Below are 11,557 nucleotides of genomic sequence, written 5' to 3' on the forward strand. Positions count from 1 at the left end.
GTGATCGGGATTGAAGGTCGACGTGTCAAGTGTGAAACCCATGGGTGACACTGCCACAAATACAACTAAGTGTACACTTTTAGTAGGTTCATTCTCTGTGTTTTAACTTGAGCAAATAATATTGCTAACTTAAAAGACGAAACGTTCATAAACAAGATTTTCAAGATATCTTAACCCAACCATTTCAAATGAAATATAGGTAAATAACGTAATACAAACCATGTTATACGTACCGTATATAAAACATAATTGTATTTTGGTGAAATATATCTTTGTATCAAGTTTGAATTCGTCAAAATGTATAAGACTCATATTTTATATGATATCTTTATTATAATATTAGTTTGCGAATAGTCGATATATTATCAAATTTGCTCTGTTGCATTTGATTAAAATTGAAATTCGGAGGTGTAAATTAATATTTTATTTATGTTTAACGTTTTATGCAATATGCTGAATACAGATTTGATTTAGAACGTTATAGTATATAATCACCGATATTATTTGTCCGTGCATGATTTAAGTTATAATTGCGATTAGAAAGCTCTTCACCAGAACACTCTACTAACGATATCAAAAAAAATACACTCAATCCCGGCACATTTCTTTTTTTTTGTTAAGTTATATATATATATATAAGTGTATGTATGTGTGTGTGTATATGTTATTTATGTATACTTTCTATTGAATTGTTGTCAAATTATTATAATGTTGTATTATCAAATTATTATTGTACTCATTACTCTCATCATTGAGTCCACAATATTCAACAGCTGATGTTTTCGTGGTCGGCTGTCAGCCACCATTTTGTATTATTCATTAAAAAAATTATTAAATTTGTAACTGTGTATGGAATATACTATCATTATTTATATTATTATTATTATTTATATAAATATACTTCATAACCCTCGTTTAGGTCCGATACATGTATACATATTTATTTTACATTATTATTATTATTTATTATATATATTACGAATAGTTCAACACATATATCTTTATATTTTAGTTAATCCTCATGACCGAATTATGATCAAGGTATAATTGCAAAGATAAATACAGTACTTAAAATGATTAAAAGGATATAAACAAGATGTGATATTTTTAATGGGTAACATTTTGTAGACTATAATTTTACATTTTCAAATGGTCACAATTATTTTTTATTTTACTTTTATAAGTTCCAGAGAAAAACAAATATTTGTAAAAAATGAATACGTTAACTTTTATTTTGTCTTGACTAATAAACATTTAGATTATTACAATATTATTTTCACATATAGTAAAAATGTATTTTAAATTTGTTTGTGTGTTTAAATAAACTTTCATTAATTGATTTATTTATTTTACAAGAACTCAGATTAATATTTTAAAATAAATTATTTATTTTACGGATGAATCAGTTTCTGAAAATGTGAGATAGTGGAATAAACAATTTCAAACAATATAGGTTGAACATTTGAACATTTTATGTTTTAATTTTCAGAAAAAAAGACATCTAAAAATTAATGAGTATAAATACACAGACTTTTTTCTGACACTAAAAATAACTATATGAAAAATTTGTATTAAATTATTAAGCTTTAAATATAATGTTTGAAAAATATATGTATTGTTGACTATAATAATGTAACTGATTTTTGTAATTTTATCATTTTGTCAAATTGTAATGTTTAAACGTTTTTTTTTTTTTTTTTTTTTTTATAAAAACTCGATTTATTTCCCTTTATTAGTAACACCTAGTAATGCCTATGTATGAAAAATGTTACATAACATTTTCAAAACTTATCATGATTGCCAAAATTATTTTATTGAAATTTTCGAAATAAGCTGAAAAAACTTACACGTTCAAATTTGTATAGAAGTAGCTCAAAAACAATCATTTGAAAATTATACCATATACAGCATACAGTGGTATAAGTTTTCCGTAAAAATGTAATATATCTATGATAGTAATATTTTTGAGATGTAATAAAAACAAAAATTTGACTTTTTCGAAAACTGGTATGTATACATTTTGTTGTATTTGTGTAACTTTTCGTGGGGTTTTCGCAATAACTAAGAAAACTGTTTGGAAATTCATAAAATGACTTTACTAAATATTTCTAATATTCAATATTTATGTGAAATGTTTACTTCAGCGTTAAATAAGTAATTAGATATTTTAGATATTTTATTACTTTTAAATTGTATTTCTTATGTGTTTATTTAAATGAAATAAACTATGAGATACAACTCTTAAGTAATTTCAGGTAAAAACATGTTTTTAATAATGACTTAGAATTTTAGTAAGCAACAACTCTTTTGAAAAACATGTTCTTATATAAAATAAATAAACCACAAGAAAGTTTCTTATACTTTAAAAAATATATTTATTTGTTTTACAATTCTAACTTTCGATAACATATTTAATTTCATTATAAGGCTACACATATTTTGTTTCAATTTAAAATTCAAAATCAAAACGTAATCTCTTTGTCTCCAGTGGAAAACACGCATATATATGTATACGTAGATAAACATATCTAACATAACAACTTCCACCAACGTATTTAAATTCCATTGAACCATTTTGCATACGCAAATCAAACGCAACCAAAAACCCATATGCTATAAGATGTTGATCAACCGATCTGGTATAAAAATGCACGTGTGGGCTTCTTTCCAGGAAAAATAGAGCGAGACTGAGAGGAAGGAATCAAAAAAAAACCTGGCTAGTATTCGAGCTCGTTCGACCGGCATTATAAGGATTAGCTGTAAAACCCAATCGACTGTAAAACATATATATATATATTTTATATGTAGTATGGACTAACCCTTGCGGCTTTATTCGTACACCAATGTTTCTCTCATCTTCTTTATACTTTTCAAAAGAATTCGATATTAAAACTGCCCGAAAATCAACTCGACCATATGACAGGCAGACATATTTCTTCTTCCGAAGTTTAGCTTTTCGTAATATTTAAGTTGCCGCACTCTGGATCGAAACGAAAAAAATTAATAAACATAATTTTAAATGAGGTCCCGCACATTGGATCAGATTGGATCGAAATGGAACAGAAATGCTTGTCGACAATATTTTGATGGATTTCGAAACATTCCGAATGTAAGTGCATGAGTATTAACACATAAAATACACTTACTAGGCACTATCTCATTTTTGTTACTGAGTTACTTAGTTTCTACTATGTTAGTTTATTTGGTTTTTCAATTAAATTTTTAAAATATTGGACGAAAAAGTTATAAGTGAGGTCCAAACATACCTTTATTTATACTACATAGGTAGGCTATAAATATTATAATTTCTCTATAATGAAAAACAATACTTGAGAAGTAATAGCAGACAACTTGAAAGAACCAGATGAGTGATTATTAATAAACATATAATATATTTGAAAATTGTAATACGTTTAAATATAAGATATATAATATAAGCACCAAACATTATTTATATTTAATTTTTATTTTATAATTTAAAAAGCCAATTATTAAGTGTAAATAAAAATTATTTGGACTTCTCGTATTATCCGATGATAACAGTTTACAATAAGTCATAAATCATAATGTACAAGGCTCATGATCAATATTAACGAATGCATTAGGTATACGTCCAACACAAGCGACTAGAGCGAAATGTGAAAAGTTTATATTGCCTTGGGACGCGGAGTTCCGATTTGTTCCAACGCAATGTGCGGACAAAGTTCGTTTTCGTTCCAACACGTTCCGATGGTAGGAATTCGATTCCGTTCCGTTCCAATTTAGTGTGTGACAACCTTCAGTATATACCTTCAACATAATGAGCGGTTACTTCGTTTTTCTAGTACTCAGAATGTTAACTTAAAAATTTTTTAAGTCTCATGAATATATTCGTATGAACGCATTCTTTTAATTTTTTTATCTTATATTTATAAATCACCAACCTGCATTCTGTACAAAAGGAACCTTTACAAAATGTATTAGATATATTCAAGTTTATGTTTAGAATCTATACTTAAACGTATTATAATCAATATTCAACATTTATACATACGTTTTTTAAATGGTAAATAAATTTGAACGCCCCAAAATTCGATCAAATTCAATCAAATTATAAACATCGTTCACGTTCTATCTAAAAAATGCGACGTTCGTCTGTCATTCACAAAATATTAACGGGAATATTTAAACACGCATCCAAGAACGACGTGCTTTCCAAACACTGCATTTGTCCTATGTACGATAAATATAGATAAGTAATATGTATCCTCGTATCCTGCAGACTTCAATAAGTCGTAGCGTTTAATTGATTTATGTGTGTAATGTCATAAGATTATTCCTGTGGACATTAAAAACCTCAAGATTATACGAATTCGCCTAACTGTAGTGAGCTGGGATAAGTCTACGTCAAAATATGTTACTATAAAAATTTATCAATTTAAAGTCTTAATGATTTATAGTTACATCTTATTTCAAATATTTATTTTCAAAATTGTTATCATTATTTCGACCGACCACTTCCAGTACACCATGCGTATAGCAAATGTTTAAAATTGTGTTTCTATTACATATATCTTCTCTGACTTTTAAAACCCATTTTTCAGATTTAAGAAATCGAATATAACAAAAATATTCAAACATAACAAACTCTGAATAAAAACATACACAATTCTTTAAATCAGAGGAATAAACTATTTCTAAAATATATCTAAAATAAACTTCTAAAACAACAGCAGAAATATTCGAATCCTGATTTGTACAGAATTTCTTGAATATTTGAATTTATAGAAGGTACTTAATTTTGCTTTACTATAGTATTCGATTAGGTATTCTTTATATGTACAAAGGATATATAGAATGCATGTATAATTACAATGGCCGTAAATCAAAAATTTTTTTTTTAAGTTCAGAATTACATACTTAGAATTGCTTCCAAATGTATACAAATAATAAAAATATAATACATATAACACAAAACCTAAATTCATGGAAATATCCATATCTTGCTTAGTGTTTCATATTTTAAATTGTCTTTAATTAGAATCAGTTGGCAATTGATCACTTAATGAAAATCGTAACTATGAAAAACGTATGTTTATAAATTATATTATTATTTTTCGTATTATATAGAACTTAATAATAAATGCTATATCTTTTTTATGATAATATTAATATAATATTAAATTTAACCATCTAACATTTCAGAGATATTACATTAATATGATTTTGAACAATGTGATAAAATTTTTATTTTTCTATCTAAAAATTGCTTCAAATCAATTTTCAATTTTCAACGTAAAATTGAAGTATTTTTTACTAGTACTACTATTATTTACTGTTATACAACCATCGAGTATATTAAAATAACATTGCCAGCTTGATACTCGTATATTTCTCAAGAAAATATATTATGTATTACCATATTTATTTCAAAACGGTGTAGGAATAGTATATTATAACAACGTTCAACATGTTTTCTTGCCTAATAATTAAAAAATAACATTTGATAGAAATATCAGTAGGATACAGAACACAAAAAAAAAAACTATTAAAAATCATTAGAGGAAGTATTTTCTAAACAGTATTAAATTGAAATGTTATTTCTTCAACCATTTTATGATACTTTATATAGGTAAGTTCATGTATTTGAATAAAAATTCATGAAAACCATAGTTATTAACCTAACCATAGTCATCTTTGTGTTAATCTACCAAATTAATAATATTAAAATCCGTTTTTACTTTAGACATACATATTTACATACCTAGTAGTATACCTAGGAGTATATAAAATTATAATACACTTATTGTTAGGTATGAAATAACAACGTAAGCAATATGAAAAAAAAAAAATTAACAGGATATACTAATCTTTGGGCCAAACCAACCCCGTCAAAGCGCTACCCCATGTTTTCTGGCCGTCTGGTGGCATAATAATAAATCAAAACTTCTCCTCCGTGAGGCTTATTAATCCAGGCTCTTTTTCATCATCACCTTTCCTCTGGTCTGGGGGCTTTCGCGGTGTCTCTACTCTGTCCTCCCCGTTCGCTCCAACCCATCATTGGCAGGATGTAATCATGACGACGACCCCTTACACCCGGACAAATCCCACTACCACCACACGTATATTATTATAACAGAGACATAAATTATTTCTTTTATCATTACACACAAGGGCATTATTAATTAAACTCATTTCTCTCACAAAATTTCTCGCCGTTATTATATATCCACTTGCTACGAAGCCACCGAATGTGAAAAATGAATCCTGTGTATTCTGCTTAACTAAAACACAAGTGAAAAACAATTCTGACAATAACGAAGTGTCAATAATTATAATAATAATAATATACCTATCGATTAACTTGTGAATTATGCTTATTTACCACAGTTACTATCTAATTACATGAATCATTATTATTTTTTTCTATTATTTCAGATTTATATTATACTAGAATTAAAGTTAAATGAACAACTCAACTCTTTTGGTCATATGTTAATTTATGTATATTTTTTTTACATAGTTTGAAATTGTCTTCAGTAAGAATATGGTTATGTAATTGAAGGAGTATAATAAATTTAAACATAATTTGATGTAAAACTACAAGTTAAAATTTGGTGAACTATGAATTATTATACTTAGTCTTTCAAAACAGGTTATGAACTTACTTCGGCGATTTACTATCAATAAAAACGAAAAATTAAATTTTTAAATAAAAAAAATAAAAATAGTAATTAAATAAAAAAAAAAAAAAAAAAAAAGAGATATTAAAACAAAAAGATTCATGTGTATGCAGTTTTATAAAATCAAGAACACAGCAAAAACTATGCTTTTAAAAGTTTCAAGAGCACACATTAAATAAACCTCTGTGTTTACTCATGGAAGCAATTAATTACTCTCTTCGAGTATATATTTTGGGTACGCATGAATTTCATAGAAGTATTATGTCCTCAGAAAATCAGAATAATACTACTATATGATACATTTTACATAATAGTTAAAATGATTAAACTCATAATAATATGTAATATTATGAACTATTTACCACATTAGATTTATTTGTTCTAAATTATATTAAGCGTAGAGCAAACACAGATTTAACTGTATGAAAAACGTTTTAAATATTATCTAACTTAAAAAAAATTTATTATAACACTATGATTAATGTAGGAATACTTATCAAATATCAATAAAATCATAAAAATAAAAAATGTCTGATAATTTAATTTTACAGTTTAATTATACAAGTAGATGTATGAAAAATGAAAACATAAGCATAAATCTGTACTCTGTATATTTTGAACATTAAAATGTATTCATTTACAAGCCAAACATTTTAATAAATTAATATTAATATTAAACTAAACTAAAATTAATATTAACATTTTTTTCATGCCAAATAAGTTAAAAAGTAAATGGAGGTAAATAATTAATACGGTTACTTAAAATAGTTTGTGAAATTGTACTTTAAATGGTTTATTAAACTTTTATATTTAAAATTGCTTTTATAATATAAGCAAGTACAAACAGAGGTCTAACTAGAATTTTGGTATATTTAATATATGTTCTTGCAATATTTAGTACATGTTTAAGTTCAAATAATAATACAGAATGTGCAACATAAACCCCTTTTTAAATATTGAGGCCTTCACCAAAAACATCGACATCCACCTTGATTGTTGTACCACTGAGTACAAATATTTATCTATATAACGATTTATATATAGATTATATAAAATAAAAACATATAAAAACACGTATTTTTTAATTAATTATCATATGATAATTAACTAAAAAATATTTAAAAGGATACGGAATATTTTTATTCCTAACCATATTTGAGTACATTGTAGCGATTTTCAATAGAATACTAAGAAAATATTTTGAAATTTTATTAGCACATATAAATAACATATTTTGCACTTCAAAAATATCAAAAAAATCATCTTTCTATTTATGATAAAAAGTTCAATAAACTGAAAATATAATTTAGTATACACCAATAAAGATGTCTGCATAAAACTTTAGAAATTAGTCAGAGATACTATCATATAAACGAAAAAAGCGAACATATTATTTCAATGTTTATAACTTTGGTTAGAATAGATACTTTACAAAATCTTAATTTTTCGATTTTAATTTGCTATAGCACATATGAATATAATACAACATTTATTTTATTATCATTTTATAGAGTGTAAATAACGATTAATTGATCAGTTTTTAAATTAAAATATGACTCATCCATAAAAAATAATTATGGAAAAGTTTTAAGAAATATTTTCGAATGCGCGTGCATGATGTAATATATCGATGTTTAGAAATATGCGAAATCAGAATTTTGTTGGAATAGCAGAGTATAACACGCGTCATAATCCGTATACCAATATTCAGTAGAACCTATAAAATATATAACGATGATCGATTACGAAAATTATGTGAATAATTTGAAGAAATAAAATAAAATACCATAATGATGAGAGTATAACATTTGCAGAAATAAATACTTGGTTGAAAAATAAGCGGCTTCCGCACGGTGAATAATCATTACCGTTTCGGTACAACACGCCACGCCGTGCGCGCAACGTTTCCTTTTCGACCCATGTAACCGGGATTGTTTAGCCCTGTGAAATTTCACCCCATCTCGGTTTATTTTTTCCTCGTGAAATTTTAGCCCACCTCTCTACTTCCTCCCGGAAGGTAAATATTATCAAGTTGAATTTTACCGACGGTTAATATTCAATAACAATATCTACCCCGATATGCACAGGTGAAATTTTACTGCCCGCAATAGAAAAATATTACTCTCGGAACAATATCCGGCAGGTAAATTTGTGTAGTCGAGCAGGATTATACTGCGGTCCACTCGTAAGCCTTGGCAAACAATCACCGCTATACCGGAACAAACTTGGAAAAAAAACCGTCGTAAGCACCGCGGTAAGTTACGAAGTACCCGTATCAGTGGTCGATTTTTGAAATAGACCGGTGGTATCGGGTGTCGTCACCGTTACCGACGTCGTATGACAAACGTTCATAGGTCTAGTGATTATACAAAACGGGGGCCAAAACAATACGCGCACACACGCGTTCACGTGTCCACACGCATCTCTTTGCACAAGAAGGCGGCGAGCTATAAGATACGTCTGCGTGACGACGATAATAATAATAGCGTGCGCGGGCAAATCGCCAACGGGGATCTGCGTGTTCCGGTCGTGCCGGATCGGTGAATTCGCCGGGCGGTTAATAAACCGGAATAGATGGCTTTTATATTGCGCACATGACCACGCCCAATATTACAACGATGACAATATTTGCGACCGCCACCCTTGCAACCACCACCGCAACCACCACCAAGACATGGCCCCGAACGCGCACACCCGCCGAACGATGACGATTCCCGTACGTACACTATCGTTTTCTAGTATTGCTTGATTTATCACAATATACTACAGCGTTGGTGGCACATCTTTGTTTTGTTCTAAAAGTCAATAACGCACGTGTATACAAGTCATAGATACATATATTTATGCTTAAATTATGCACGTTACTTCAAATTCCAATTTTATGTTTTTTTTTTTTTTACATAAATTATTGTTCAATTAAATTTTTCGGAATTTTACCCATAACTTGGACAACATTTGAACCAGCACTTTCGGAATCAGTCATACGTTATTATGAAGAACTTTTATTCGATATTGCTATCATTGTAATTTGCATACGTAGTATTGAATGATTCCAAGAATACCTATTTAAACATTGACTGTAATATGTCACAATGAAAATTCCGAAGAAATTAACTAAATATGAATACCTGCGTTCAAAAATTAGTGTTCCCATTCGAAAAATTAATGTCGATACTGCTTAAGATTTTCTTTAAGGTAAATAAAAATATATACACTGGAAAATAGTTTTTAGTAATAGAAATTAGTACACGTTAATTTTCCAAAAATAGGATTAGAAAAAATGCATAATTTAAATATTAAGATCGGGCATATTTAAAAAATTACTCTGTACATATTAAACACAAATCAAAAGAAGAAATAACCAACATAGAGATAGTCCACGTCTATATTTGTGTATGCTTATATCTACATGTATGTATACATCAAGGAATACTAATTAGAAAATAAGATAAACGAGAAATACTGCACCCGTTTGCTTACAACGGTGTTATGTTAATGATATTCAGGGTCCGGTCGTCATTCTTACACCCTTGTTACAGTCGTAATGATTTCAATAAAAACACAAGTCGTATATTAAAGTCATCTCGTGATGTGGCAAAATTTAGAACATACGCGTACGTACGTGTGATGAGGGTAAAAGGTATAACGAAAATGATAAAAGTAACGTTTACGCTCGGGTTGAAACAATCGTTTCTAGTGTTATGTGTGCGACAGCTGAGAAGGATACAGTTTCTTAAGGATTGTGCTATGAGTTCTATATAAGCATGAGAACAAAATAGATAAAGTGAATAAAGTTTAATGAAAAATTGAATAGAAACTATATATACAGGTATACCAATATATGTATAAAAAAAATATTAAAAACGAAATATACGACATAATATTACCTTAATATGTGCCTTCTTATATTTATTTACTTAAATAATCAAAAAATTATAATTACAATTTACAAGTGCTTTTATTATTTATTATATTATTTTTTATTGAATATTGATTTTCATACGGCAAAAGTTGAATTCTTTTATTTTTATGTTAACTGAAACTTATATATTTATTTATAATTGACATTTAAAATGTTGAGATAAACTGTGTGAGTCCAGTAATTTCATTAGTTCTTAAAAAACATTAAAAAGCTATTTAGTAGAATATATAAATTAAATAAATAGTAAAATCTCAGAGAACGTCCTTTTCCGTTAATTCAATCCTCGACAGTGTACTAAAATATAGGGTACATGTAATAAAACTTGAATAAAACTTTATTTAAGGTACTATAAAACAGATGTGTCGTTGTCGTTTGAATCAAACTATTATTTCGAATGGGTCCTGTGATAAAAAAAAAAAAAAAAAAAATATGTATACTCATATTGATGTATAAGAAAACGATGTAGTTATAACAAGAAACCGAATAATAAAAGAAAATGGAATTAAATTAATTTATTTTAATATAGTATAAACACCAGAAAATGAACTAAATGAAGTATTATATACAACTTGTTAGCGTTAGCGATAATTAATTTTTGGTGTCCAGTTAGATATGACGGATAGTACCGGACTGACTGTTTTAAAGGTGGGCGTCTAAATCGGTTTTAGCTGATACCACGACTTCTTACATATGCATCGTAATTTTAATTAATTTTAATATATTTTCATCGTTTTCGTCGTCACCATGAGCTATGTAATCGAAAATACCAATGTGTGTGTTTTATTGTCATATTCGTTGTGATTTTTATTATACACGTAGTTTTTTTTGTTACAATTTCCGATCGCCGTAAAGTATTATGCATTACTATTATATTTTTATTGGCTCTAATAGTCAAAGGTAATTTAATATTAAGGTAAATTAATTTACATGCACCAATCGCGGTTCTTATTATTATTTATTATATAACATAATA

The 11,557-nt window shown here is 27.6% G+C and overlaps 1 pseudogene; it reads right to left on the minus strand.

Annotated features, from left to right (window-relative positions):
* Positions 1–8,296: 8,296 nt before the first annotated feature.
* LOC112685655 overlaps positions 8,297–11,557 on the minus strand; it is a 6,680-nt pseudogene continuing 3,419 nt past the window's right edge.

Source organism: Sipha flava, unplaced genomic scaffold (assembly GCF_003268045.1).
Source record: "Sipha flava isolate LNK unplaced genomic scaffold, YSA_version1 285_pilon_pilon, whole genome shotgun sequence".
Lineage (NCBI taxonomy): Eukaryota > Metazoa > Arthropoda > Insecta > Hemiptera > Aphididae > Sipha > Sipha flava.